The 26,901-nt window shown below is 42.5% G+C and overlaps 27 non-coding genes across 27 annotated transcripts; all 27 read left to right on the top strand.

Moving 5' to 3' along the window:
• Positions 1–190: 190 nt before the first annotated feature.
• On the top strand, positions 191–357 carry LOC134590086 (U1 spliceosomal RNA). The gene has a single exon (XR_010087062.1). It is a non-coding gene; the product is annotated as a U1 spliceosomal RNA (small nuclear RNA).
• A 900-nt stretch (positions 358–1,257) lies between these two features.
• On the top strand, positions 1,258–1,398 carry LOC134592522 (U4 spliceosomal RNA). The gene has a single exon (XR_010089138.1). It is a non-coding gene; the product is annotated as a U4 spliceosomal RNA (small nuclear RNA).
• Positions 1,399–1,869: 471 nt separating this feature from the next.
• On the top strand, positions 1,870–2,036 carry LOC134591071 (U1 spliceosomal RNA). Its single transcript, XR_010087903.1, has one exon. It is a non-coding gene; the product is annotated as a U1 spliceosomal RNA (small nuclear RNA).
• An 899-nt stretch (positions 2,037–2,935) lies between these two features.
• LOC134593624 (U4 spliceosomal RNA) lies at positions 2,936–3,076 on the top strand. Its single transcript, XR_010090080.1, has one exon. It is a non-coding gene; the product is annotated as a U4 spliceosomal RNA (small nuclear RNA).
• Positions 3,077–3,554: 478 nt separating this feature from the next.
• On the top strand, positions 3,555–3,721 carry LOC134591469 (U1 spliceosomal RNA). The gene has a single exon (XR_010088244.1). It is a non-coding gene; the product is annotated as a U1 spliceosomal RNA (small nuclear RNA).
• An 899-nt stretch (positions 3,722–4,620) lies between these two features.
• Positions 4,621–4,761, top strand: LOC134593441 (U4 spliceosomal RNA). Its single transcript, XR_010089924.1, has one exon. It is a non-coding gene; the product is annotated as a U4 spliceosomal RNA (small nuclear RNA).
• Positions 4,762–5,236: 475 nt separating this feature from the next.
• LOC134590084 (U1 spliceosomal RNA) lies at positions 5,237–5,403 on the top strand. Its single transcript, XR_010087061.1, has one exon. It is a non-coding gene; the product is annotated as a U1 spliceosomal RNA (small nuclear RNA).
• An 899-nt stretch (positions 5,404–6,302) lies between these two features.
• LOC134593201 (U4 spliceosomal RNA) lies at positions 6,303–6,443 on the top strand. Its single transcript, XR_010089717.1, has one exon. It is a non-coding gene; the product is annotated as a U4 spliceosomal RNA (small nuclear RNA).
• Positions 6,444–6,913: 470 nt separating this feature from the next.
• Positions 6,914–7,080, top strand: LOC134590552 (U1 spliceosomal RNA). Its single transcript, XR_010087458.1, has one exon. It is a non-coding gene; the product is annotated as a U1 spliceosomal RNA (small nuclear RNA).
• An 899-nt stretch (positions 7,081–7,979) lies between these two features.
• On the top strand, positions 7,980–8,120 carry LOC134592521 (U4 spliceosomal RNA). Its single transcript, XR_010089137.1, has one exon. It is a non-coding gene; the product is annotated as a U4 spliceosomal RNA (small nuclear RNA).
• Positions 8,121–8,590: 470 nt separating this feature from the next.
• LOC134590600 (U1 spliceosomal RNA) lies at positions 8,591–8,757 on the top strand. The gene has a single exon (XR_010087499.1). It is a non-coding gene; the product is annotated as a U1 spliceosomal RNA (small nuclear RNA).
• Positions 8,758–9,656: 899 nt separating this feature from the next.
• On the top strand, positions 9,657–9,797 carry LOC134592520 (U4 spliceosomal RNA). The gene has a single exon (XR_010089136.1). It is a non-coding gene; the product is annotated as a U4 spliceosomal RNA (small nuclear RNA).
• Positions 9,798–10,272: 475 nt separating this feature from the next.
• LOC134590480 (U1 spliceosomal RNA) lies at positions 10,273–10,439 on the top strand. Its single transcript, XR_010087398.1, has one exon. It is a non-coding gene; the product is annotated as a U1 spliceosomal RNA (small nuclear RNA).
• An 899-nt stretch (positions 10,440–11,338) lies between these two features.
• LOC134593357 (U4 spliceosomal RNA) lies at positions 11,339–11,479 on the top strand. Its single transcript, XR_010089850.1, has one exon. It is a non-coding gene; the product is annotated as a U4 spliceosomal RNA (small nuclear RNA).
• Positions 11,480–11,950: 471 nt separating this feature from the next.
• LOC134591182 (U1 spliceosomal RNA) lies at positions 11,951–12,117 on the top strand. Its single transcript, XR_010087997.1, has one exon. It is a non-coding gene; the product is annotated as a U1 spliceosomal RNA (small nuclear RNA).
• Positions 12,118–13,016: 899 nt separating this feature from the next.
• Positions 13,017–13,157, top strand: LOC134591937 (U4 spliceosomal RNA). Its single transcript, XR_010088634.1, has one exon. It is a non-coding gene; the product is annotated as a U4 spliceosomal RNA (small nuclear RNA).
• Positions 13,158–13,629: 472 nt separating this feature from the next.
• LOC134591224 (U1 spliceosomal RNA) lies at positions 13,630–13,796 on the top strand. The gene has a single exon (XR_010088031.1). It is a non-coding gene; the product is annotated as a U1 spliceosomal RNA (small nuclear RNA).
• An 899-nt stretch (positions 13,797–14,695) lies between these two features.
• On the top strand, positions 14,696–14,836 carry LOC134591936 (U4 spliceosomal RNA). The gene has a single exon (XR_010088633.1). It is a non-coding gene; the product is annotated as a U4 spliceosomal RNA (small nuclear RNA).
• Positions 14,837–15,314: 478 nt separating this feature from the next.
• Positions 15,315–15,481, top strand: LOC134590083 (U1 spliceosomal RNA). The gene has a single exon (XR_010087060.1). It is a non-coding gene; the product is annotated as a U1 spliceosomal RNA (small nuclear RNA).
• Positions 15,482–16,380: 899 nt separating this feature from the next.
• Positions 16,381–16,521, top strand: LOC134592519 (U4 spliceosomal RNA). Its single transcript, XR_010089135.1, has one exon. It is a non-coding gene; the product is annotated as a U4 spliceosomal RNA (small nuclear RNA).
• A 470-nt stretch (positions 16,522–16,991) lies between these two features.
• Positions 16,992–17,158, top strand: LOC134590598 (U1 spliceosomal RNA). Its single transcript, XR_010087498.1, has one exon. It is a non-coding gene; the product is annotated as a U1 spliceosomal RNA (small nuclear RNA).
• Positions 17,159–18,057: 899 nt separating this feature from the next.
• Positions 18,058–18,198, top strand: LOC134592518 (U4 spliceosomal RNA). Its single transcript, XR_010089134.1, has one exon. It is a non-coding gene; the product is annotated as a U4 spliceosomal RNA (small nuclear RNA).
• Positions 18,199–18,673: 475 nt separating this feature from the next.
• On the top strand, positions 18,674–18,840 carry LOC134591349 (U1 spliceosomal RNA). The gene has a single exon (XR_010088141.1). It is a non-coding gene; the product is annotated as a U1 spliceosomal RNA (small nuclear RNA).
• A 902-nt stretch (positions 18,841–19,742) lies between these two features.
• On the top strand, positions 19,743–19,883 carry LOC134593355 (U4 spliceosomal RNA). The gene has a single exon (XR_010089849.1). It is a non-coding gene; the product is annotated as a U4 spliceosomal RNA (small nuclear RNA).
• Positions 19,884–20,354: 471 nt separating this feature from the next.
• LOC134590783 (U1 spliceosomal RNA) lies at positions 20,355–20,521 on the top strand. Its single transcript, XR_010087657.1, has one exon. It is a non-coding gene; the product is annotated as a U1 spliceosomal RNA (small nuclear RNA).
• Positions 20,522–21,420: 899 nt separating this feature from the next.
• Positions 21,421–21,561, top strand: LOC134591935 (U4 spliceosomal RNA). The gene has a single exon (XR_010088632.1). It is a non-coding gene; the product is annotated as a U4 spliceosomal RNA (small nuclear RNA).
• Positions 21,562–22,033: 472 nt separating this feature from the next.
• LOC134590934 (U1 spliceosomal RNA) lies at positions 22,034–22,200 on the top strand. The gene has a single exon (XR_010087786.1). It is a non-coding gene; the product is annotated as a U1 spliceosomal RNA (small nuclear RNA).
• The last annotated feature ends 4,701 nt before the right edge of the window (positions 22,201–26,901 follow it).

The raw sequence follows: 26,901 nt of genomic DNA, 5'->3' as shown, positions 1-26,901 counted from the left end.
GCACTAAAATTACTGGTAGCTAAGGAAAACAACGATCAGCCACGAGGTTTGGTAATCTTTTGTAGCCTTCTATCATTTGGATTATTTATTTGCTTTTTTTTTTTTTTTTTTTTAACTTGCTTTATTATTTCACCACAGCCTAAAGGAAAGGCTTCCCAGCGGGCGTGCCTTTGAATGTACCCGTCATGTCATACTTACCTGGCAGGGGAGCAATAGCCATGATCCCTAAGGTGGCTCTCCCAGAGTGAGGCTGGTTCATTGCACTCCGTACCAGTTGACCTCTGCGATTTCCTCAAATGTGGGAAACTCGACTGCATAATTTATGGTAGTGGGGGACTGCGTTCGCGCTTTCCCCTGTGTTTGCTTGTTTGACAAAAATAGAGAACTTCACCAATTCTGACGAAGGATAATTTCAGCCACGGCACCCGTCTTCTTTGGCTCTTACTTTCCACATCAAGCAGGCAGCGACAATCATTTCCTAGGCTTGATCATTTTTATTATCTATGTTTTCTGGAGACCAGTTTTAAGCCAGAATTTCACTTTTTATTTTAACTTTTCAGCTTTTTTTTTCATCATTTTTTTATCCTGACTTCTTTTGATTTATTGTATGCTTCAATGCAATGGAAGAAATAAAGAATTGGAGACCTATATTACGTCTTCCAACAGAACGTAACGTTTGATTGAATTTCTGGGAAAAAAAGATTTTCTGGATCAAATCAGTGAATTGCCGCTTGAGACAATCAGACCAAACCTTAGGAATAGCTGGGTGGTCGCTAGCACTTACTAATGAACACCATGGAATTTTGAAAAAGCCACCACAAATGTTCTTTCAGCCCTGTTGAGTGTGGATGAAGAGAAGACAGGTGCTAGGCAAGGGTCATTCCTATCGATGGAGTCATGAAATGTGTGACTTTGGGGACGAACGTAGACCAGCGGATTGTGTACTCTGCCTAATGGCTGCTGTAGTAGAATCTTGGCAAAACTGTTTCCAAAGAGAGAAAAAAAATTGTACAAGGTTTGCTGCAAGATATGGTTGCCCTCACTCTCTGTTATAGGTTTGGAACCATTCCAAGATGCCATATAAGAAGACCGAGGAATTTGTTGGGGTTTAAGCTTCCCTGTAGGAGGAAGCGGGCCTAATTAGAATATTGCCTCCCATAATCCTTTGCAATGGCTTATGGTCATGAACTTTTTCTCACCGCTGTCTTAAAGTGTCCTTACGTGGTAGCTCTTAAAAGCTGGCCCACTTGAACAGCTAGCTTTGCGCAGTGGCAGTATCGTAGCCCATGAGGTCAATCCGAGGCGTGATTATTGCTAATTGAAAACTTTACCCAATACCCCGCCATGATGACTTGAAATACAGTCAGCATTGGCAATTTTTGACAGGCTCTAAGGAGACTGAAAGATTGGTTTAATAAAAGTTTATGGCGCCCCATGTCTAGGGCGTGTCTTACGTGACTCCCGTTTCTTCCTGAGCTCTGTTGCACCATTCCTTCCGCGGGCTTCTTAGCATTTCCCTTTTACCTTTCTCTCCCACTGAATTCACTTGTTTCCGGCAGCACACTATTCTCACTACATGCTACGAATTCCCATCCTTCGGCTCATTGGCCTAGCATTTGCCTTTATGCAAATTGCTCCTTCGCACCCTGAATCCAGCTCAATTATTCACACCTAACCACCTGAAGGCACTAAAATTACTGGTAGCTAAGGAAAACAACGATCAGCCACGAGGTTTGGTAATCTTTTGTAGCCTTCTATCATTTGGATTATTTATTTGCTTTTTTTTTTTTTTTACTTGCTTTATTATTTCACCATAGCCTAAAGGAAAGGCTTCCCAGCGGGCGTGCCTTTGAATGTACCCGTCATGTCATACTTACCTGGCAGGGGAGCAATAGCCATGATCCCTAAGGTGGCTCTCCCAGAGTGAGGCTGGTTCATTGCACTCCGTACCAGTTGACCTCTGCGATTTCCTCAAATGTGGGAATCTCGACTGCATAATTTATGGTAGTGGGGGACTGTGTTCGCGCTTTCCCCTGCGTTTGCTTGTTTGACAAAAATAGAGAACTTCACCAATTCTGATGAAGGATAATTTCAGCCACGGCACCCGTCTTCTTTGGCTCTTACTTTCCACATCAAGCAGGCAGCGACAATCATTTCCTAGGCTTGATCATTTTTATTATCTATGTTTTCTGGAGACCAGTTTTAAGCCAGAATTTCACTTTTTATTTTAACTTTTCAGCTTTTTTTTCATCATTTTTTTATCCTGACTTCTTTTGATTTATTGTATGCTTCAATGCAATGGAAGAAATAAAGAATTGGAGACCTATATTACGTCTTCCAACAGAACGTAACGTTTGATTGAATTTCTGGGAAAAAAAGATTTTCTGGATCAAGGCAGTGAATTGCCGCTTGAGACAATCAGACCAAACCTTAGGAATAGCTGGGTGGTCGCTAGCACTTACTAATGAACACCATGGAATTTTGAAAAAGCCACCACAAATGTTCTTTCAGCCCTGTTGAGTGTGGATGAAGAGAAGACAGGTGCTAGGCAAGGGTCATCCCTATCGATGGAGTCATGAAATGTGTGACTTTGGGGACGAACGTAGACCAGCGGATTGTGTACTCTGCCTAATGGCTGCTGTAGTAGAATCTTGGCAAAACTGTTTCCAAAGAGAGAAAAAAAATTGTACAAGGTTTGCTGCAAGATATGGTTGCCCTCACTCTCTGTTATAGGTTTGGAACCATTCCAAGATGCCATATAAGAAGACCGAGGAATTTGTTGGGGTTTAAGCTTCCCTGTAGGAGGAAGCGGGCCTAATTAGAATATTGCCTCCCACAATCCTTTGCAATGGCTTATGGTCATGAACTTTTTCTCACCGCTGTCTTAAAGTTTCCTTACGTGGTAGCTCTTAAAAGCTGGCCCACTTGAACAGCTAGCTTTGCGCAGTGGCAGTATCGTAGCCCATGAGGTCAATCCGAGGCGTGAATATTGCTAATTGAAAACTTTACCCAATACCCCGCCATGATGACTTGAAATACAGTCAGCATTGGCAATTTTTGACAGGCTCTAAGGAGACTGAAAGATTGGTTTAAAAAAAGTTTAAGGCGCCCCATGTCTAGGGCGTGTCTTACGTGACTCCCGTTTCTTCCTGAGCTCTGTTGCACCATTCCTTCCGCTGGCTTCCTTGCATTTCCCTTTTACCTTTCTCTCCCACTGAATCCACTTGTTTCCGGCAGCACACTATTCTCACTACATGCTACGAATTCCCATCCTTCGGCTCATTGGCCTAGCATTTGCCTTTATGCAAATTGCTCCTTCGCACCCTGAATCCAGCTCAATTATTCACACCTAACCACCTGAAGGCACTAAAATTACTGGTAGCTAAGGAAAACAACGATCAGCCACGAGGTTTGGTAATCTTTTGTAGCCTTCTATCATTTGGATTATTTATTTGCTCTTCTTTTTTTTTTTTTTTTAACTTGCTTTATTATTTCACCACAGCCTAAAGGAAAGGCTTCCCAGCGGGCGTGCCTTTGAATGTACCCGTCATGTCATACTTACCTGGCAGGGGAGCAATAGCCATGATCCCTAAGGTGGCTCTCCCAGAGTGAGGCTGGTTCATTGCACTCCATACCAGTTGACCTCTGTGATTTCTTCAAATGTGGGAAACTCGACTGCATAATTTATGGTAGTGGGGGACTGCGTTCGCGCTTTCCCCTGTGTTTGCTTGTTTGACAAAAATAGAGAACTTCACCAATTCTGACGAAGGATAATTTCAGCCACGGCACCCGTCTTCTTTGGCTCTTACTTTCCACATCAAGCAGGCAGCGACAATCATTTCCTAGGCTTGATCATTTTTATTATCTATGTTTTCTGGAGACCAGTTTTAAGCCAGAATTTCACTTTTTATTTTAACTTTTCAGCTTTTTTTTCATCATTTTTTTATCCTGACTTCTTTTGATTTATTGTATGCTTCAATGCAATGGAAGAAATAAAGAATTGGAGACCTATATTACGTCTTCCAACAGAACGTAACGTTTGATTGAATTTCTGGGAAAAAAAGATTTTCTGGATCAAGGCAGTGAATTGCCGCTTGAGACAATCAGACCAAACCTTAGGAATAGCTGGGTGGTCGCTAGCACTTACTAATGAACACCATGGAATTTTGAAAAAGCCACCACAAATGTTCTTTCAGCCCTGTTGAGTGTGGATGAAGAGAAGACAGGTGCTAGGCAAGGGTCATTCCTATCGATGGAGTCATGAAATGTGTGACTTTGGGGACGAACGTAGACCAGCGGATTGTGTACTCTGCCTAATGGCTGCTGTAGTAGAATCTTGGCAAAACTGTTTCCAAAGAGAGAAAAAAAATTGTACAAGGTTTGCTGCAAGATATGGTTGCCCTCACTCTCTGTTATAGGTTTGGAACCATTCCAAGATGCCATATAAGAAGACCGAGGAATTTGTTGGGGTTTAAGCTTCCCTGTAGGAGGAAGCGGGCCTAATTAGAATATTGCCTCCCACAATCCTTTGCAATGGCTTATGGTCATGAACTTTTTCTCACCGCTGTCTTAAAGTTTCCTTACGTGGTAGCTCTTAAAAGCTGGCCCACTTGAACATTTAACTTTGCGCAGTGGCAGTATCGTAGCCCATGAGGTCAATCCGAGGTGTGATTATTGCTAATTGAAAACTTTACCCAATACCCCGCCATGATGACTTGAAATACAGTCAGCATTGGCAATTTTTGACAGGCTCTAAGGAGACTGAAAGATTGGTTTAAAAAAGTTTATGGCGCCCCATGTCTAGGGCGTGTCTTACGTGACTCCCGTTTCTTCCTGAGCTCTGTTGCACCATTCCTTCCGCTGGCTTCTTAGCATTTCCCTTTTACCTTTCTCTCCCACTGAATCCACTTGTTTCCGGCAGCACACTATTCTCACTCCATGCTACGAATTCCCATCCTTCGGCTCATTGGTCTAGCATTTGCCTTTATGCAAATTGCTCCTTCGCACCCTGAATCCAGCTCAATTATTCACACCTAACCACCTGAAGGCACTAAAATTACTGGTAGCTAAGGAAAACAACGATCAGCCACGAGGTTTGGTAATCTTTTGTAGCCTTCTATCATTTGGATTATTTATTTGCTTTTTTTTTTTTTTTTTTTAACTTGCTTTATTATTTCACCACAGCCTAAAGGAAAGGCTTCCCAGCGGGCGTGCCTTTGAATGTACCCATCTTGTCATACTTACCTGGCAGGGGAGCAATAGCCATGATCCCTAAGGTGGCTCTCCCAGAGTGAGGCTGGTTCATTGCACTCCGTACCAGTTGACCTCTGCGATTTCCTCAAATGTGGGAAACTCGACTGCATAATTTATGGTAGTGGGGGACTGCGTTCGCGCTTTCCCCTGTGTTTGCTTGTTTGACAAAAATAGAGAACTTCACCAATTCTGACGAAGGATAATTTCAGCCACGGCACCCGTCTTCTTTGGCTCTTACTTTCCACATCAAGCAGGCAGCGACAATCATTTCCGAGGCTTGATCATTTTTATTATCTATGTTTTCTGGAGACCAGTTTTAAGCCAGAATTTCACTTTTTATTTTAACTTTTCAGCTTTTTTTTCATCATTTTTTTATCCTGACTTCTTTTGATTTATTGTATGCTTCAATGCAATGGAAGAAATAAAGAATTGGAGACCTATATTACGTCTTCCAACAGAACGTAACGTTTGATTGAATTTCTGGGAAAAAAAGATTTTCTGGATCAAGGCAGTGAATTGCCGCTTGAGACAATCAGACCAAACCTTAGGAATAGCTGGGTGGTCGCTAGCACTTACTAATGAACACCATGGAATTTTGAAAAAGCCACCACAAATGTTCTTTCAGCCCTGTTGAGTGTGGATGAAGAGAAGACAGGTGCTAGGCAAGGGTCATTCCTATCGATGGAGTCATGAAATGTGTGACTTTGGGGACGAACGTAGACCAGCGGATTGTGTACTCTGCCTAATGGCTGCTGTAGTAGAATCTTGGCAAAACTGTTTCCAAAGAGAGAAAAAAAATTGTACAAGGTTTGCTGCAAGATATGGTTGCCCTCACTCTCTGTTATAGGTTTGGAACCATTCCAAGATGCCATATAAGAAGACCGAGGAATTTGTTGGGGTTTAAGCTTCCCTGTAGGAGGAAGCGGGCCTAATTAGAATATTGCCTCCCATAATCCTTTGCAATGGCTTATGGTCATGAACTTTTTCTCACCGCTGTCTTAAAGTGTCCTTACGTGGTAGCTCTTAAAAGCTGGCCCACTTGAACAGCTAGCTTTGCGCAGTGGCAGTATCGTAGCCCATGAGGTCAATCCGAGGTGTGATTATTGCTAATTGAAAACTTTACCCAATACCCCGCCATGATGACTTGAAATACAGTCAGCATTGGCAATTTTTGACAGGCTCTAAGGAGACTGAAAGATTGGTTTAATAAAAGTTTATGGCGCCCCATGTCTAGGGCGTGTCTTACGTGACTCCCGTTTCTTCCTGAGCTCTGTTGCACCATTCCTTCCGCTGGCTTCTTAGCATTTCCCTTTTACCTTTCTCTCCCACTGAATCCACTTGTTTCCGGCAGCACACTATTCTCACTACATGCTACGAATTCCCATCCTTCGGCTCATTGGCCTAGCATTTGCCTTTATGCAAATTGCTCCTTCGCACCCTGAATCCAGCTCAATTATTCACACCTAACCACCTGAAGGCACTAAAATTACTGGTAGCTAAGGAAAACAACGATCAGCCACGAGGTTTGGTAATCTTTTGTAGCCTTCTATCATTTGGATTATTTATTTACTTTTTTTTTTTTTAACTTGCTTTATTATTTCACCACAGCCTAAAGGAAAGGCTTCCCAGCGGGCGTGCCTTTGAATGTACCCGTCATGTCATACTTACCTGGCAGGGGAGCAATAGCCATAATCCCTAAGGTGGCTCTCCCAGAGTGAGGCTGGTTCATTGCACTCCGTACCAGTTGACCTCTGCGATTTCCTCAAATGTGGGAAACTCGACTGCATAATTTATGGTAGTAGGGGACTGCGTTCGCGCTTTCCCCTGTGTTTGCTTGTTTGACAAAAATAGAGAACTTCACCAATTCTGACGAAGGATAATTTCAGCCACGGCACCCGTCTTCTTTGGCTCTTACTTTCCGCATCAAATAGGCAGCGACAATCATTTCCTAGGCTTGATCATTTTTATTATCTATGTTTTCTGGAGACCAGTTTTAAGCCAGAATTTCACTTTTTATTTTAACTTTTCAGCTTTTTTTTCATCATTTTTTTATCCTGACTTCTTTTGATTTATTGTATGCTTCAATGCAATGGAAGAAATAAAGAATTGGAGACCTATATTACGTCTTCCAACAGAACGTAACGTTTGATTGAATTTCTGGGAAAAAAAGATTTTCTGGATCAAGGCAGTGAATTGCCGCTTGAGACAATCAGACCAAACCTTAGGAATAGCTGGGTGGTCGCTAGCACTTACTAATGAACACCATGGAATTTTGAAAAAGCCACCACAAATGTTCTTTCAGCCCTGTTGAGTGTGGATGAAGAGAAGACAGGTGCTAGGCAAGGGTCATTCCTATCGATGGAGTCATGAAATGTGTGACTTTGGGGACGAACGTAGACCAGCGGATTGTGTACTCTGCCTAATGGCTGCTGTAGTAGAATCTTGGCAAAACTGGTTCCAAAGAGAGAAAAAAAATTGTACAAGGTTTTCTGCAAGATATGGTTGCCCTCACTCTCTGTTATAGGTTTGGAACCATTCCAAGATGCCATATAAGAAGACCGAGGAATTTGTTGGGGTTTAAGCTTCCCTGTAGGAGGAAGCGGGCCTAATTAGAATATTGCCTCCCATAATCCTTTGCAATGGCTTATGGTCATGAACTTTTTCTCACCGCTGTCTTAAAGTGTCCTTACGTGGTAGCTCTTAAAAGCTGGCCCACTTGAACAGCTAGCTTTGCGCAGTGGCAGTATCGTAGCCCATGAGGTCAATCCGAGGCGTGATTATTGCTAATTGAAAACTTTACCCAATACCCCGCCATGATGACTTGAAATACAGTCAGCATTGGCAATTTTTGACAGGCTCTAAGGAGACTGAAAGATTGGTTTAATAAAAGTTTATGGCGCCCCATGTCTAGGGCGTGTCTTACGTGACTCCCGTTTCTTCCTGAGCTCTGTTGCACCATTCCTTCCGCTGGCTTCTTAGCATTTCCCTTTTACCTTTCTCTCCCACTGAATTCACTTGTTTCCGGCAGCACACTATTCTCACTCCATGCTACGAATTCCCATCCTTCGGCTCATTGGCCTAGCATTTGCCTTTATGCAAATTGCTCCTTCGCACCCTGAATCCAGCTCAATTATTCACACCTAACCACCTGAAGGCACTAAAATTACTGGTAGCTAAGGAAAACAACGATCAGCCACGAGGTTTGGTAATCTTTTGTAGCCTTCTATCATTTGGATTATTTATTTGCTTTTTTTTTTTTTAACTTGCTTTATTATTTCACCACAGCCTAAAGGAAAGGCTTCCCAGCGGGCGTGCCTTTGAATGTACCCGTCATGTCATACTTACCTGGCAGGGGAGCAATAGCCATAATCCCTAAGGTGGCTCTCCCAGAGTGAGGCTGGTTCATTGCACTCCGTACCAGTTGACCTCTGCGATTTCCTCAAATGTGGGAAACTCGACTGCATAATTTATGGTAGTGGGGGACTGCGTTCGCGCTTTCCCCTGTGTTTGCTTGTTTGACAAAAATAGAGAACTTCACCAATTCTGACGAAGGATAATTTCAGCCACGGCACCCGTCTTCTTTGGCTCTTACTTTCCGCATCAAGCAGGCAGCGACAATCATTTCCTAGGCTTGATCATTTTTATTATCTATGTTTTCTGGAGACCAGTTTTAAGCCAGAATTTCACTTTTTATTTTAACTTTTCAGCTTTTTTTTCATCATTTTTTTATCCTGACTTCTTTTGATTTATTGTATGCTTCAATGCAATGGAAGAAATAAAGAATTGGAGACCTATATTACGTCTTCCAACAGAACGTAACGTTTGATTGAATTTCTGGGAAAAAAAGATTTTCTGGATGAAGGCAGTGAATTGCCGCTTGAGACAATCAGACCAAACCTTAGGAATAGCTGGGTGGTCGCTAGCACTTACTAATGAACACCATGGAATTTTGAAAAAGCCACCACAAATGTTCTTTCAGCCCTGTTGAGTGTGGATGAAGAGAAGACAGGTGCTAGGCAAGGGTCATTCCTATCGATGGAGTCATGAAATGTGTGACTTTGGGGACGAACGTAGACCAGCGGATTGTGTACTCTGCCTAATGGCTGCTGTAGTAGAATCTTGGCAAAACTGTTTCCAAAGAGAGAAAAAAAATTGTACAAGGTTTGCTGCAAGATATGGTTGCCCTCACTCTCTGTTATAGGTTTGGAACCATTCCAAGATGCCATATAAGAAGACCGAGGAATTTGTTGGGGTTTAAGCTTCCCTGTAGGAGGAAGCGGGCCTAATTAGAATATTGCCTCCCATAATCCTTTGCAATGGCTTATGGTCATGAACTTTTTCTCACCGCTGTCTTAAAGTTTCCTTACGTGGTAGCTCTTAAAAGTTGGCCCACTTGAACAGCTAGCTTTGCGCAGTGGCAGTATCGTAGCCCATGAGGTCAATCCGAGGCGTGATTATTGCTAATTGAAAACTTTACCCAATACCCCGCCATGATGACTTGAAATACAGTCAGCATTGGCAATTTTTGACAGGCTCTAAGGAGACTGAAAGATTGGTTTAATAAAAGTTTATGGCGCCCCATGTCTAGGGCGTGTCTTACGTGACTCCCGTTTCTTCCTGAGCTCTGTTGCACCATTCCTTCCGCTGGCTTCTTAGCATTTCCCTTTTACCTTTCTCTCCCACTGAATCCACTTGTTTCCGGCAGCACACTATTCTCACTACATGCTACGAATTCCCATCCTTCGGCTCATTGGCCTAGCATTTGCCTTTATGCAAATTGCTCCTTCGCACCCTGAATCCAGCTCAATTATTCACACCTAACCACCTGAAGGCACTAAAATTACTGGTAGCTAAGGAAAACAACTATCAGCCACGAGGTTTGGTAATCTTTTGTAGCCTTCTATCATTTGGATTATTTATTTGCTCTTCTTTTTTTTTTTTTAACTTGCTTTATTATTTCACCACAGCCTAAAGGAAAGGCTTCCCAGCGGGCGTGCCTTTGAATGTACCCGTCATGTCATACTTACCTGGCAGGGGAGCAATAGCCATGATCTCTAAGGTGGCTCTCCCAGAGTGAGGCTGGTTCATTGCACTCCGTACCGGTTGACCTCTGCGATTTCCTCAAATGTGGGAAACTTGACTGCATAATTTATGGTAGTGGGGGACTGCGTTCGCGCTTTCCCCTGTGTTTGCTTGTTTGACAAAAATAGAGAACTTCACCAATTCTGACGAAGGATAATTTCAGCCACGGCACCCGACTTCTTTGGCTCTTACTTTCCACGTCAAGCAGGCAGCGACAATAATTTCCTAGGCTTGATCATTTTTATTATCTATGTTTTCTGGAGACCAGTTTTAAGCCAGAATTTCACTTTTTATTTTAACTTTTCAGCTTTTTTTTCATCATTTTTTTATCCTGACTTCTTTTGATTTATTGTATGCTTCAATGCAATGGAAGAAATAAAGAATTGGAGACCTATATTACGTCTTCCAACAGAACGTAACGTTTGATTGAATTTCTGGGAAAAAAAGATTTTCTGGATGAAGGCAGTGAATTGCCGCTTGAGACAATCAGACCAAACCTTAGGAATAGCTGGGTGGTCGCTAGCACTTACTAATGAACACCATGGAATTTTGAAAAAGCCACCACAAATGTTCTTTCAGCCCTGTTGAGTGTGGATGAAGAGAAGACAGGTGCTAGGCAAGGGTCATTCCTATCGATGGAGTCATGAAATGTGTGACTTTGGGGACGAACGTAGACCAGCGGATTGTGTACTCTGCCTAATGGCTGCTGTAGTAGAATCTTGGCAAAACTGTTTCCAAAGAGAGAAAAAAAATTGTACAAGGTTTGCTGCAAGATATGGTTGCCCTCACTCTCTGTTATAGGTTTGGAACCATTCCAAGATGCCATATAAGAAGACCGAGGAATTTGTTGGGGTTTAAGCTTCCCTGTAGGAGGAAGCGGGCCTAATTAGAATATTGCCTCCCACAATCCTTTGCAATGGCTTATGGTCATGAACTTTTTCTCACCGCTGTCTTAAAGTGTCCTTACGTGGTAGCTCTTAAAAGATGGCCCACTTGAACAGTTAACTTTGGGCAGTGGCAGTATCGTAGCCCATGAGGTCAATCCGAGGCGTGATTATTGCTAATTGAAAACTTTACCCAATACCCCGCCATGATGACTTGAAATACAGTCAGCATTGGCAATTTTTGACAGGCTCTAAGGAGACTGAAAGATTGGTTTAATAAAAGTTTATGGCGCCCCATGTCTAGGGCGTGTCTTACGTGACTCCTGTTTCTTCCTGAGCTCTGTTGCACCATTCCTTCCGCTGGCTTCTTAGCATTTCCCTTTTACCTTTCTCTCCCACTGAATTCACTTGTTTCCGGCAGCACACTATTCTCACTCCATGCTACGAATTCCCATCCTTCGGCTCATTGGCCTAGCATTTGCCTTTATGCAAATTGCTCCTTCGCACCCTGAATCCAGCTCAATTATTCACACCTAACCACCTGAAGGCACTAAAATTACTGGTAGCTAAGGAAAACAACGATCAGCCATGAGGTTTGGTAATCTTTTGTAGCCTTCTATCATTTGGATTATTTATTTGCTTTTTTTTTTTTTTAACTTGCTTTATTATTTCACCACAGCCTAAAGGAAAGGCTTCCCAGCGGGCGTGCCTTCGAATGTACCCGTCATGTCATACTTACCTGGCAGGGGAGCAATAGCCATGATCCCTAAGGTGGCTCTCCCAGAGTCAGGCTGGTTCATTGCACTCTGTACCAGTTGACCTCTGCGATTTCCTCAAATGTGGGAAACTCGACTGCATAATTTATGGTAGTGGGGGACTGCGTTCGCGCTTTCTCCTGTGTTTGCTTGTTTGACAAAAATAGAGAACTTCACCAATTCTGACGAAGGATAATTTCAGCCACGGCACCCGTCTTCTTTGGCTCTTACTTTCCACGTCAAGCAGGCAGCGACAATCATTTCCTAGGCTTGATCATTTTTATTATCTATGTTTTCTGGAGACCAGTTTTAAGCCAGAATTTCACTTTTTATTTTAACTTTTCAGCTTTTTTTTCATCATTTTTTTATCCTGACTTCTTTTGATTTATTGTATGCTTCAATGCAATGGAAGAAATAAAGAATTGGAGACCTATATTACGTCTTCCAACAGAACGTAACGTTTGATTGAATTTCTGGGAAAAAAAAATTTTCTGGATCAAGGCAGTGAATTGCCGCTTGAGACAATCAGACCAAACCTTAGGAATAGCTGGGTGGTCGCTAGCACTTACTAATGAACACCATGGAATTTTGAAAAAGCCACCACAAATGTTCTTTCAGCCCTGTTGAGTGTGGATGAAGAGAAGACAGGTGCTAGGCAAGGGTCATTCCTATCGATGGAGTCATGAAATGTGTGACTTTGGGGACGAACGTAGACCAGCGGATTGTGTACTCTGCCTAATGGCTGCTGTAGTAGAATCTTGGCAAAACCGTTTCCAAAGAGAGAAAAAAAATTGTACAAGGTTTGCTGCAAGATATGGTTGCCCTCACTCTCTGTTATAGGTTTGGAACCATTCCAAGATGCCATATAAGAAGACCGAGGAATTTGTTGGGGTTTAAGCTTCCCTGTAGGAGGAAGCGGGCCTAATTAGAATATTGCCTCCCACAATCCTTTGCAATGGCTTATGGTCATGAACTTTTTCTCACCGCTGTCTTAAAGTTTCCTTACGTGGTAGCTCTTAAAAGCTGGCCCACTTGAACAGTTATCTTTGCGCAGTGGCAGTATCGTAGCCCATGAGGTCAATCCGAGGCGTGATTATTGCTAATTGAAAACTTTACCCAATACCCCGCCATGATGACTTGAAATACAGTCAGCATTGGCAATTTTTGACAGGCTCTAAGGAGACTGAAAGATTGGTTTAAAAAAAGTTTATGGCGCCCCATGTCTAGGGCGTGTCTTACGTGACTCCCGTTTCTTCCTGAGCTCTGTTGCACCATTCCTTCCGCTGGCTTCCTTGCATTTCCCTTTTACCTTTCTCTCCCACTGAATCCACTTGTTTCCGGCAGCACACTATTCTCACTACATGCTACGAATTCCCATCCTTCGGCTCATTGGCCTAGCATTTGCCTTTATGCAAATTGCTCCTTCGCACCCTGAATCCAGCTCAATTATTCACACCTAACCACCTGAAGGCACTAAAATTACTGGTAGCTAAGGAAAACAACGATCAGCCACGAGGTTTGGTAATCTTTTGTAGCCTTCTATCATTTGGATTATTTATTTGCTTTTTTTTTTTTTTTAACTTGCTTTATTATTTCACCACAGCCTAAAGGAAAGGCTTCCCAGCGGGCGTGCCTTTGAATGTACCCGTCATGTCATACTTACCTGGCAGGGGAGCAATAGCCATGATCCCTAAGGTGGCTCTCCCAGAGTGAGGCTGGTTCATTGCACTCCGTACCAGTTGACCTTTGCGATTTCCTCAAATGTGGGAAACTCAACTGCATAATTTATGGTAGTGGGGGACTGCGTTCGCGCTTTCCCCTGTGTTTGCTTGTTTGACAAAAATAGAGAACTTCACCAATTCTGATGAAGGATAATTTCAGCCACGGCACCCGTCTTCTTTGGCTCTTACTTTCCACATCAAGCAGGCAGCGACAATCATTTCCTAGGCTTGATCATTTTTATTATCTATGTTTTCTGGAGACCAGTTTTAAGCCAGAATTTCACTTTTTATTTTAACTTTTCAGCTTTTTTTTCATCATTTTTTTATCCTGACTTCTTTTGATTTATTGTATGCTTCAATGCAATGGAAGAAATAAAGAATTGGAGACCTATATTACGTCTTCCAACAGAACGTAACGTTTGATTGAATTTCTGGGAAAAAAAGATTTTCTGGATCAAGGCAGTGAATTGCCGCTTGAGACAATCAGACCAAACCTTAGGAATAGCTGGGTGGTCGCTAGCACTTACTAATGAACACCATGGAATTTTGAAAAAGCCACCACAAATGTTCTTTCAGCCCTGTTGAGTGTGGATGAAGAGAAGACAGGTGCTAGGCAAGGGTCATTCCTATCGATGGAGTCATGAAATGTGTGACTTTGGGGACGAACGTAGACCAGCGGATTGTGTACTCTGCCTAATGGCTGCTGTAGTAGAATCTTGGCAAAACCGTTTCCAAAGAGAGAAAAAAAATTGTACAAGGTTTGCTGCAAGATATGGTTGCCCTCACTCTCTGTTATAGGTTTGGAACCATTCCAAGATGCCATATAAGAAGACCGAGGAATTTGTTGGGGTTTAAGCTTCCCTGTAGGAGGAAGCGGGCCTAATTAGAATATTGCCTCCCACAATCCTTTGCAATGGCTTATGGTCATGAACTTTTTCTCACCGCTGTCTTAAAGTGTCCTTACGTGGTAGCTCTTAAAAGCTGGCCCACTTGAACAGTTATCTTTGCGCAGTGGCAGTATCGTAGCCCATGAGGTCAATCCGAGGCGTGATTATTGCTAATTGAAAACTTTACCCAATACCCCGCCATGATGACTTGAAATACAGTCAGCATTGGCAATTTTTGACAGGCTCTAAGGAGACTGAAAGATTGGTTTAAAAAAAGTTTATGGCGCCCCATGTCTAGGGCGTGTCTTACGTGACTCCCGTTTCTTCCTGAGCTCTGTTGCACCATTCCTTCCGCTGGCTTCCTTGCATTTCCCTTTTACCTTTCTCTCCCACTGAATCCACTTGTTTCCGGCAGCACACTATTCTCACTACATGCTACGAATTCCCATCCTTCGGCTCATTGGCCTAGCATTTGCCTTTATGCAAATTGCTCCTTCGCACCCTGAATCCAGCTCAATTATTCACACCTAACCACCTGAAGGCACTAAAATTACTGGTAGCTAAGGAAAACAACGATCAGCCACGAGGTTTGGTAATCTTTTGTAGCCTTCTATCATTTGGATTATTTATTTGCTCTTCTTTTTTTTTTTTTTTTAACTTGCTTTATTATTTCACCACAGCCTAAAGGAAAGGCTTCCCAGCGGGCGTGCCTTTGAATGTACCCGTCATGTCATACTTACCTGGCAGGGGAGCAATAGCCATGATCCCTAAGGTGGCTCTCCCAGAGTGAGGCTGGTTCATTGCACTCCGTACCAGTTGACCTCTGCGATTTCCTCAAATGTGGGAAACTCGACTGCATAATTTATGGTAGTGGGGGACTGCGTTCGCGCTTTCCCCTGTGTTTGCTTGTTTGACAAAAATAGAGAACTTCACCAATTCTGATGAAGGATAATTTCAGCCACGGCACCCGTCTTATTTGGCTCTTACTTTCCACATCAAGCAGGCAGCGACAATCATTTCCTAGGCTTGATCATTTTTATTATCTATGTTTTCTGGAGACCAGTTTTAAGCCAGAATTTCACTTTTTATTTTAACTTTTCAGCTTTTTTTTCATCATTTTTTTATCCTGACTTCTTTTGATTTATTGTATGCTTCAATGCAATGGAAGAAATAAAGAATTGGAGACCTATATTACGTCTTCCAACAGAACGTAACGTTTGATTGAATTTCTGGGAAAAAAAGATTTTCTGGATCAAGGCAGTGAATTGCCGCTTGAGACAATCAGACCAAACCTTAGGAATAGCTGGGTGGTCGCTAGCACTTACTAATGAACACCATGGAATTTTGAAAAAGCCACCACAAATGTTCTTTCAGCCCTGTTGAGTGTGGATGAAGAGAAGACAGGTGCTAGGCAAGGGTCATTCCTATCGATGGAGTCATGAAATGTGTGACTTTGGGGACGAACGTAGACCAGCGGATTGTGTACTCTGCCTAATGGCTGCTGTAGTAGAATCTTGGCAAAACTGTTTCCAAAGAGAGAAAAAAAATTGTACAAGGTTTGCTGCAAGATATGGTTGCCCTCACTCTCTGTTATAGGTTTGGAACCATTCCAAGATGCCATATAAGAAGACCGAGGAATTTGTTGGGGTTTAAGCTTCCCTGTAGGAGGAAGCGGGCCTAATTAGAATATTGCCTCCCATAATCCTTTGCAATGGCTTATGGTCATGAACTTTTTCTCACCGCTGTCTTAAAGTTTCCTTACGTGGTAGCTCTTAAAAGTTGGCCCACTTGAACAGCTAGCTTTGCGCAGTGGCAGTATCGTAGCCCATGAGGTCAATCCGAGGCGTGATTATTGCTAATTGAAAACTTTACCCAATACCCCGCCATGATGACTTGAAATACAGTCAGCATTGGCAATTTTTGACAGGCTCTAAGGAGACTGAAAGATTGGTTTAATAAAAGTTTATGGCGCCCCATGTCTAGGGCGTGTCTTACGTGACTCCCGTTTCTTCCTGAGCTCTGTTGCACCATTCCTTCCGCTGGCTTCTTAGCATTTCCCTTTTACCTTTCTCTCCCACTGAATCCACTTGTTTCCGGCAGCACACTATTCTCACTACATGCTACGAATTCCCATCCTTCGGCTCATTGGCCTAGCATTTGCCTTTATGCAAATTGCTCCTTCGCACCCTGAATCCAGCTCAATTATTCACACCTAACCACCTGAAGGCACTAAAATTACTGGTAGCTAAGGAAAACAACGATCAGCCACGAGGTTTGGTAATCTTTTGTAGCCTTCTATCATTTGGATTATTTATTTGCTTTTTTTTTTTTTAACTTGCTTTATTATTTCACCACAGCCTAAAGGAAAGGCTTCCCAGCGGGCGTGCCTTTGAATGTACCCGTCATGTCATACTTACCTGGCAGGGGAGCAATAGCCATAATCCCTAAGGTGGCTCTCCCAGAGTGAGGCTGGTTCATTGCACTCCGTACCAGTTGACCTCTGCGATTTCCTCAAATGTGGGAAACTCGACTGCATAATTTATGGTAGTGGGGGACTGCGTTCGCGCTTTCCCCTGTGTTTGCTTGTTTGACAAAAATAGAGAACTTCACCAATTCTGACGAAGGATAATTTCAGCCACGGCACCCGTCTTCTTTGGCTCTTACTTTCCGCATCAAGCAGGCAGCGACAATCATTTCCTAGGCTTGATCATTTTTATTATCTATGTTTTCTGGAGACCAGTTTTAAGTCAGAATTTCACTTTTTATTTTAACTTTTCAGCTTTTTTTTCATCATTTTTTTATCCTGACTTCTTTTGATTTATTGTATGCTTCAATGCAATGGAAGAAATAAAGAATTGGAGACTTATATTACGTCTTCCAACAGAACGTAACGTTTGATTGAATTTCTGGGAAAAAAAGATTTTCTGGATCAAGGCAGTGAATTGCCGCTTGAGACAATCAGACCAAACCTTAGGAATAGCTGGGTGGTCGCTAGCACTTACTAATGAACACCATGGAATTTTGAAAAAGCCACCACAAATGTTCTTTCAGCCCTGTTGAGTGTGGATGAAGAGAAGACAGGTGCTAGGCAAGGGTCATTCCTATCGATGGAGTCATGAAATGTGTGACTTTGGGGACGAACGTAGACCAGCGGATTGTGTACTCTGCCTAATGGCTGCTGTAGTAGAATCTTGGCAAAACTGGTTCCAAAGAGAGAAAAAAAATTGTACAAGGTTTTCTGCAAGATATGGTTGCCCTCACTCTCTGTTATAGGTTTGGAACCATTCCAAGATGCCATATAAGAAGACCGAGGAATTTGTTGGGGTTTAAGCTTCCCTGTAGGAGGAAGCGGGCCTAATTAGAATATTGCCTCCCATAATCCTTTGCAATGGCTTATGGTCATGAACTTTTTCTCACCGCTGTCTTAAAGTGTCCTTACGTGGTAGCTCTTAAAAGCTGGCCCACTTGAACAGCTAGCTTTGCGCAGTGGCAGTATCGTAGCCCATGAGGTCAATCCGAGGCGTGATTATTGCTAATTGAAAACTTTACCCAATACCCCGCCATGATGACTTGAAATACAGTCAGCATTGGCAATTTTTGACAGGCTCTAAGGAGACTGAAAGATTGGTTTAATAAAAGTTTATGGCGCCCCATGTCTAGGGCGTGTCTTACGTGACTCCCGTTTCTTCCTGAGCTCTGTTGCACCATTCCTTCCGCTGGCTTCTTAGCATTTCCCTTTTACCTTTCTCTCCCACTGAATTCACTTGTTTCCGGCAGCACACTATTCTCACTACATGCTACGAATTCCCATCCTTCGGCTCATTGGCCTAGCATTTGCCTTTATGCAAATTGCTCCTTCGCACCCTGAATCCAGCTCAATTATTCACACCTAACCACCTGAAGGCACTAAAATTACTGGTAGCTAAGGAAAACAACTATCAGCCACGAGGTTTGGTAATCTTTTGTAGCCTTCTATCATTTGGATTATTTATTTGCTCTTCTTTTTTTTTTTTTTACTTGCTTTATTATTTCACCACAGCCTAAAGGAAAGGCTTCCCAGCGGGCGTGCCTTTGAATGTACCCGTCATGTCATACTTACCTGGCAGGTGAGCAATAGCCATGATCTCTAAGGTGGCTCTCCCAGAGTGAGGCTGGTTCATTGCACTCCGTACCGGTTGACCTCTGCGATTTCCTCAAATGTGGGAAACTTGACTGCATAATTTATGGTAGTGGGGGACTGCGTTCGCGCTTTCCCCTGTGTTTGCTTGTTTGACAAAAATAGAGAACTTCACCAATTCTGACGAAGGATAATTTCAGCCACGGCACCCGACTTCTTTGGCTCTTACTTTCCACGTCAAGCAGGCAGCGACAATAATTTCCTAGGCTTGATCATTTTTATTATCTATGTTTTCTGGAGACCAGTTTTAAGCCAGAATTTCACTTTTTATTTTAACTTTTCAGCTTTTTTTTCATAATTTTTTTATCCTGACTTCTTTTGATTTATTGTATGCTTCAATGCAATGGAAGAAATAAAGAATTGGAGACCTATATTACGTCTTCCAACAGAACGTAACGTTTGATTGAATTTCTGGGAAAAAAAGATTTTCTGGATGAAGGCAGTGAATTGCCGCTTGAGACAATCAGACCAAACCTTAGGAATAGCTGGGTGGTCGCTAGCACTTACTAATGAACACCATGGAATTTTGAAAAAGCCACCACAAATGTTCTTTCAGCCCTGTTGAGTGTGGATGAAGAGAAGACAGGTGCTAGGCAAGGGTCATTCCTATCGATGGAGTCATGAAATGTGTGACTTTGGGGACGAACGTAGACCAGCGGATTGTGTACTCTGCCTAATGGCTGCTGTAGTAGAATCTTGGCAAAACTGTTTCCAAAAAAAGGGGAAAAAAAATTGTACAAGGTTTGCTGCAAGATATGGTTGCCCTCACTCTCTGTTATAGGTTTGGAACCATTCCAAGATGCCATATAAGAAGACCGAGGAATTTGTTGGGGTTTAAGCTTCCCTGTAGGAGGAAGCGGGCCTAATTAGAATATTGCCTCCCACAATCCTTTGCAATGGCTTATGGTCATGAACTTTTTCTCACCGCTGTCTTAAAGTGTCCTTACGTGGTAGCTCTTAAAAGATGGCCCACTTGAACAGTTAACTTTGGGCAGTGGCAGTATCGTAGCCCATGAGGTCAATCCGAGGCGTGATTATTGCTAATTGAAAACTTTACCCAATACCCCGCCATGATGACTTGAAATACAGTCAGCATTGGCAATTTTTGACAGGCTCTAAGGAGACTGAAAGATTGGTTTAATAAAAGTTTATGGCGCCCCATGTCTAGGGCGTGTCTTACGTGACTCCTGTTTCTTCCTGAGCTCTGTTGCACCATTCCTTCCGCTGGCTTCTTAGCATTTCCCTTTTACCTTTCTCTCCCACTGAATTCACTTGTTTCCGGCAGCACACTATTCTCACTCCATGCTACGAATTCCCATCCTTCGGCTCATTGGCCTAGCATTTGCCTTTATGCAAATTGCTCCTTCGCACCCTGAATCCAGCTCAATTATTCACACCTAACCACCTGAAGGCACTAAAATTACTGGTAGCTAAGGAAAACAACGATCAGCCACGAGGTTTGGTAATCTTTTGTAGCCTTCTATCATTTGGATTATTTATTTGCTTTTTTTTTTTTTTAACTTGCTTTATTATTTCACCACAGCCTAAAGGAAAGGCTTCCCAGCGGGCGTGCCTTCGAATGTACCCGTCATGTCATACTTACCTGGCAGGGGAGCAATAGCCATGATCCCTAAGGTGGCTCTCCCAGAGTCAGGCTGGTTCATTGCACTCTGTACCAGTTGACCTCTGCGATTTCCTCAAATGTGGGAAACTCGACTGCATAATTTATGGTAGTGGGGGACTGCGTTCGCGCTTTCCCCTGTGTTTGCTTGTTTGACAAAAATAGAGAACTTCACCAATTCTGACGAAGGATAATTTCAGCCACGGCACCCGTCTTCTTTGGCTCTTACTTTCCACGTCAAGCAGGCAGCGACAATCATTTCCTAGGCTTGATCATTTTTATTATCTATGTTTTCTGGAGACCAGTTTTAAGCCAGAATTTCACTTTTTATTTTAACTTTTCAGCTTTTTTTTCATCATTTTTTTATCCTGACTTCTTTTGATTTATTGTATGCTTCAATGCAATGGAAGAAATAAAGAATTGGAGACCTATATTACGTCTTCCAACAGAACGTAACGTTTGATTGAATTTCTGGGAAAAAAAAATTTTCTGGATCAAGGCAGTGAATTGCCGCTTGAGACAATCAGACCAAACCTTAGGAATAGCTGGGTGGTCGCTAGCACTTACTAATGAACACCATGGAATTTTGAAAAAGCCACCACAAATGTTCTTTCAGCCCTGTTGAGTGTGGATGAAGAGAAGACAGGTGCTAGGCAAGGGTCATTCCTATCGATGGAGTCATGAAATGTGTGACTTTGGGGACGAACGTAGACCAGCGGATTGTGTACTCTGCCTAATGGCTGCTGTAGTAGAATCTTGGCAAAACCGTTTCCAAAGAGAGAAAAAAAATTGTACAAGGTTTGCTGCAAGATATGGTTGCCCTCACTCTCTGTTATAGGTTTGGAACCATTCCAAGATGCCATATAAGAAGACCGAGGAATTTGTTGGGGTTTAAGCTTCCCTGTAGGAGGAAGCGGGCCTAATTAGAATATTGCCTCCCACAATCCTTTGCAATGGCTTATGGTCATGAACTTTTTCTCACCGCTGTCTTAAAGTTTCCTTACGTGGTAGCTCTTAAAAGCTGGCCCACTTGAACAGTTATCTTTGCGCAGTGGCAGTATCGTAGCCCATGAGGTCAATCCGAGGCGTGATTATTGCTAATTGAAAACTTTACCCAATACCCCGCCATGATGACTTGAAATACAGTCAGCATTGGCAATTTTTGACAGGCTCTAAGGAGACTGAAAGATTGGTTTAATAAAAGTTTATGGCGCCCCATGTCTAGGGCGTGTCTTACGTGACTCCCGTTTCTTCCTGAGCTCTGTTGCACCATTCCTTCCGCTGGCTTCTTAGCATTTCCCTTTTACCTTTCTCTCCCACTGAATTCACTTGTTTCCGGCAGCACACTATTCTCACTCCATGCTACGAATTCCCATCCTTCGGCTCATTGGCCTAGCATTTGCCTTTATGCAAATTGCTCCTTCGCACCCTGAATCCAGCTCAATTATTCACACCTAACCACCTGAAGGCACTAAAATTACTGGTAGCTAAGGAAAACAACGATCAGCCACGAGGTTTGGTAATCTTTTGTAGCCTTCTATCATTTGGATTATTTATTTGCTTTTTTTTTTTTTTTAACTTGCTTTATTATTTCACCACAGCCTAAAGGAAAGGCTTCCCAGCGGGCGTGCCTTTGAATGTACCCGTCATGTCATACTTACCTGGCAGGGGAGCAATAGCCATGATCCCTAAGGTGGCTCTCCCAGAGTGAGGCTGGTTCATTGCACTCCGTACCAGTTGACCTCTGCGATTTCCTCAAATGTGGGAAACTCAACTGCATAATTTATGGTAGTGGGGGACTGCGTTCGCGCTTTCCCCTGTGTTTGCTTGTTTGACAAAAATAGAGAACTTCACCAATTCTGACGAAGGATAATTTCAGCCACGGCACCCGTCTTATTTGGCTCTTACTTTCCACATCAAGCAGGCAGCGACAATCATTTCCTAGGCTTGATCATTTTTATTATCTATGTTTTCTGGAGACCAGTTTTAAGCCAGAATTTCACTTTTTATTTTAACTTTTCAGCTTTTTTTTCATCATTTTTTTATCCTGACTTCTTTTGATTTATTGTATGCTTCAATGCAATGGAAGAAATAAAGAATTGGAGACCTATATTACCAATAGAGCTTGGTTGCTTCATCTAAGTGTTGCTTCTAAGTGTGTGTGTGGTTGGAGATATTCTGGAGAGTTTTACAGAAGCTTCAACTGTCTAAGAGTTGTGCTAAGAGTTCTTTTTTACTGTTACAGGTAAGATTCATCTGTAGGAAAAGGTTACTGACTGCACAAGGTTTGATTTCCTGTTGGTAATTATAAGGCATTTGATTGGATTAGGTAGCTACTTGCTATTGATTGCTATTTAAATTAGCTATTGTTTGCTAATAAGCAGAGGCCTACCCAGGTGTTAAACATTCCTAGTGGGAGGTGATTTTAGGAGTATATAAGGGTAGTTGTCATTAGATTGGCTAATAGAGCTTGGTTGCTTCATCTAAGTGTTGCTTCTAAGTGTGTGTGTGGTTGGAGATATTCTGGAGATAAACTGGAGGTAATCTGAGGTATCCAGGAGGATAAATAAAAAAAAAAAGGTAAAATTTGTTTGATTTAAATTATTCGCCTCATTGGAATGGCAGACTTAGTTCAGTGTAATAGTTGCTTTGCATTTGTTTCACGTTCCACTTTTTGGAGGTTTGGTTGTTGTCTAATCTGTAGACAGTTCTCTATCTTGCGGCAGGAGATTGTATTTTTGAAGTCTGAGATTTGTAAATTATCTGGTAAACAAATTCAGGCTGGAACTGCTGCAAAGCCATTGCCGCAGAGACATACTAGGAATGGTAGATGGATTACTGTAGGATCTGGTAGACTTGGAGTTGTGGATAAAAGGCATATTGCACAATCTGTTGTTCTACATAATTCATTTTCTGCACTTTCAGAGTGTAGTGGTGTCCTGGAGATAGGCACTGAGGCTAGTGGTGTTGTGCAGAGAGGCACTGAGGCTAGTGGTGTCCTGGAGATAGGCACTGAGGCTAGTGGTGTTGTGCAGAGAGGCACTGAGGCTAGTGGTGTTGTGCAGAGAGGCACTGAGGCTAGTGGTGTTGTGCAGAGAGGCACTGAGGCTAGTGGTGTTGTGCAGAGAGGCACTGAGGCTAGTGGTGTTGTGCAGAGAGGCACTGAGGCTAGTGGTGTTGTGCAGAGAGGCACTGAGGCTAGTGGTGTTGTGCAGAGAGGCACTGAGGCTAGTGGTGTTGTGCAGAGAGGCACTGAGGCTAGTGGTGTTGTGCAGAGAGGCACTGAGGCTAGTGGTGTTGTGCAGAGAGGAACTGAGGCTAGTGGTGTTGTGCAGAGAGGCACTGAGGCTAGTGGTGTTGTGCAGAGAGGAACTGAGGCTAGTGGTGTTGTGCAGAGAGGCACTGAGGCTAGTGGTGTTGTGCAGAGAGGCACTGAGGCTAGTGGTGTTGTGCAGAGAGGCACTGAGGCTAGTGGTGTTGTGCAGAGAGGCACTGAGGCTAGTGGTGTTGTGCAGAGAGGCACTGAGGCTAGTGGTGTTGTGCAGAGAGGCACTGAGGCTAGTGGTGTTGTGCAGAGAGGCTTGAAGACTATGGTGAGGCCTAATAGAAAGCAGTTGTTGTTGGGGGATTCCATCATAAGAGGTGTGGAGATGGACAATGGTGGTCTTGTGAGGTGTCTTCCCGGAGCTACTGCTCACAGAGACAGGAGACGTATCTGTAATATTGTTAAGCAAGCAAAGCAGGAAGGGGAATTGGATGTACTTGTCCATTTAGGGACAAATGACTTGGCTTGCAATGAGGTTTCAGAGGTTAAGGAAGTTTTTAGTGTTTTTGCCAATGATATACGGCAGGTTGCTTCCACACTGTCATTCTCTGAAGTTCTGCCTGTGCATAACACTCAGAACGACAGGCGGATGCGTATTAGGGACTTTAACTTGTGGCTTGGTGAATGGTGTCGGGAGCAAGGATTTGGCTTTATTGCTCATGGTAGCTCTGTTTGGAATGGAAATAAACTGTACAAAAAAGATGGTTTGCATCTTTCTCAAAAGGGAACAAATGTTCTCAGTGAGCAGTTCAAAGGTTTTGCTAGGATGTTTTTAAACTAGGAGGGGGGGGCAAAAGGGTGATAAAACATCAATCCAATTGTCCCCCAAAACAAGGACAGAAGGTGCCTGTAGCAAGTGTGTTAAAAAATGATAAGCTTAGAGTCATGTCTACAAATGCTCGCAGTTTAGGGAATAAGATCCATGAACTTGTGGCAATAATGGCAACTGATAGTGTAGATTTAGTCGCTGTTACCGAGACATGGTATAATGAGAAAAATGACTGGGACATAGCAATACCAGGGTACTCTTTATATAGAAAAGACAGGGAAGGCAAGAAAGGGGGAGGGGTGGCCCTGTATGTAAAGGATAGCATAAAATCTAGCCTAATAAAGGTTAGTGAGGCGAACATAGAGTCCGTTTGGGTTACGTTAGAATTTGGTAATCACACAGTAACTCGTGTAGGTGTGATTTATAGGCCCCCAGGACAAATTGAAGAGTTAGATAATCTACTAGTTGAAGAAATAGCTAAAATGACAATGAAGGGGGAAGTTATCATCATGGGTGACTTTAATCTTCCTGATGTGAATTGGAAAACAAAAATAGCTACTTGTGCCAGGAGCACACATATTCTAAACTCCCTACTGGGATTGTCTCTAAAACAAGTTGTTGAGGAGCCAACTCGTAAAGAGGCCATACTAGATTTAGTGTTAACAAATGGAGATTTGGTATCAGATATTACTGTAGGTGAAAGTTTAGGATCCAGTGATCATCAGTCAGTGTGGTTTAATATAAGAACAGTGACTGAGTCACACCACACAAAAACAAAAGTTTTAGACTTTAGAAAAACAGACTTTTCTAAAATTAGAATATGTGTAAAGGAGTCATTATCAGACTGGAGCAATTTATATGGAGTCCAAAAGAAATGGGATTATTTAAAAGTTGCACTACTGAAGGCAACAGAAAATTGCATTAGGCTTGTCAGTAAAAGCAAAAAATTCAAGAAACCACTGTGGTACTCCGCAGATGTGGCCAAAATAGTAAAAAACAAAAAGTTAGCATTTAGTAATTATAAAAAAACCCAGAGTGAGGAAGACAGAATGACCTATAAGATTAGGCAGAAAGAGGCTAAGCAAGTTATAAGAGCTTCCAAATCCCACACAGAAGAGAAAATAGCACAGTCAGTAAAAAAGGGGGACAAAACTTTTTTTAGATACATAAATGAGAAAAGAAAAGTAAAACAAGGATTAGTTAGATTAAAAACAAAAGAAGGAAGGTATGTAGATGAGGATAAAGGTCTAGCTGACTGCCTCAATGAATATTTTTGTTCGGTATTTACAGATGAAAATGAAGGAAAGGGACCTCAGTTAAGAAAAAGGATAAATGAGTCATTTATTACACGTGAGTTTACAGAGGAAGAGGTTCTATTTCAACTGTCAAAAGTAAAGACAAATAAGTCAATGGGACCTGATGGAATACACCCAAAGCTATTAAAAGAGCTTAGTGGTGTACTAGCAAAACCATTAACAGATTTATTTAACCAATCATTGATAACAGGAGTAGTCCCAGAAGATTGGAAGTTAGCGAATGTTGTGCCCATTCACAAGAAAGGTAATAGGGAGGAGTCGGGCAACTATAGGCCAGTAAGCCTTACTTCAGTAGTGGGGAAAGTGATGGAGACCATGTTAAAGGATAGGATTGTTGAACATCTAAAAACACATGGATTTCAAGACAAGAGACAACATGGGTTTACTTCAGGGAGATCATGCCAAACTAATCTTATTGATTTTTTTGATTGGGTAACTAAAATTATAGATCAGGGTGGTGCAGTAGACATTGCTTACCTAGATTTCAGTAAGGCTTTTGACACTGTTGCACATAGAAGGCTTATCAATAAACTACAATCTTTGAGTTTGGATTCGAATATTGTTGAATGGGTAAGGCAGTGGCTGAGTGACAGGCAACAGAGGGTTGTAGTCAATGGAGTATATTCGAAGCTTGGGCTTGTCACCAGTGGGGTACCTCAGGGATCTGTACTTGGACCCATTCTCTTTAATATTTTTATTAGTGATATTGCAGAAGGTCTTGATGGTAAGGTGTGTCTTTTTGCGGATGATACTAAGATATGTAACAGGGTTGATGTTCCAGGAGGGATAAGCCAAATGGAAAATGATTTAGGTAAACTAGAAAAATGGTCAGAGTTGTGGCAACTGACATTTAATGTGGATAAGTGCAAGATAATGCATCTTGGACGTAAAAACCCAAGGGTAGAGTACAAAATATTTGATAGAGTCCTAACCTCAACATCTGAGGAAAGGGATTTAGGGGTGATTATTTCTGATGACTTAAAGGTAGGCAGACAATGTAATAGAGCAGCAGGAATGCTTGGTTGTATAGGGAGAGGTATTAGCAGTAGAAAGAGGGAAGTGCTCATGCCATTGTACAGAACACTGGTGAGACCTCACTTGGAGTACTGTA

The sequence above is a fragment of the Pelobates fuscus genome, chromosome 2, assembly GCF_036172605.1.
Source record: "Pelobates fuscus isolate aPelFus1 chromosome 2, aPelFus1.pri, whole genome shotgun sequence".
Taxonomy (NCBI): domain Eukaryota; kingdom Metazoa; phylum Chordata; class Amphibia; order Anura; family Pelobatidae; genus Pelobates; species Pelobates fuscus.
This window is presented reverse-complemented; position numbering and strand designations above follow the sequence as displayed.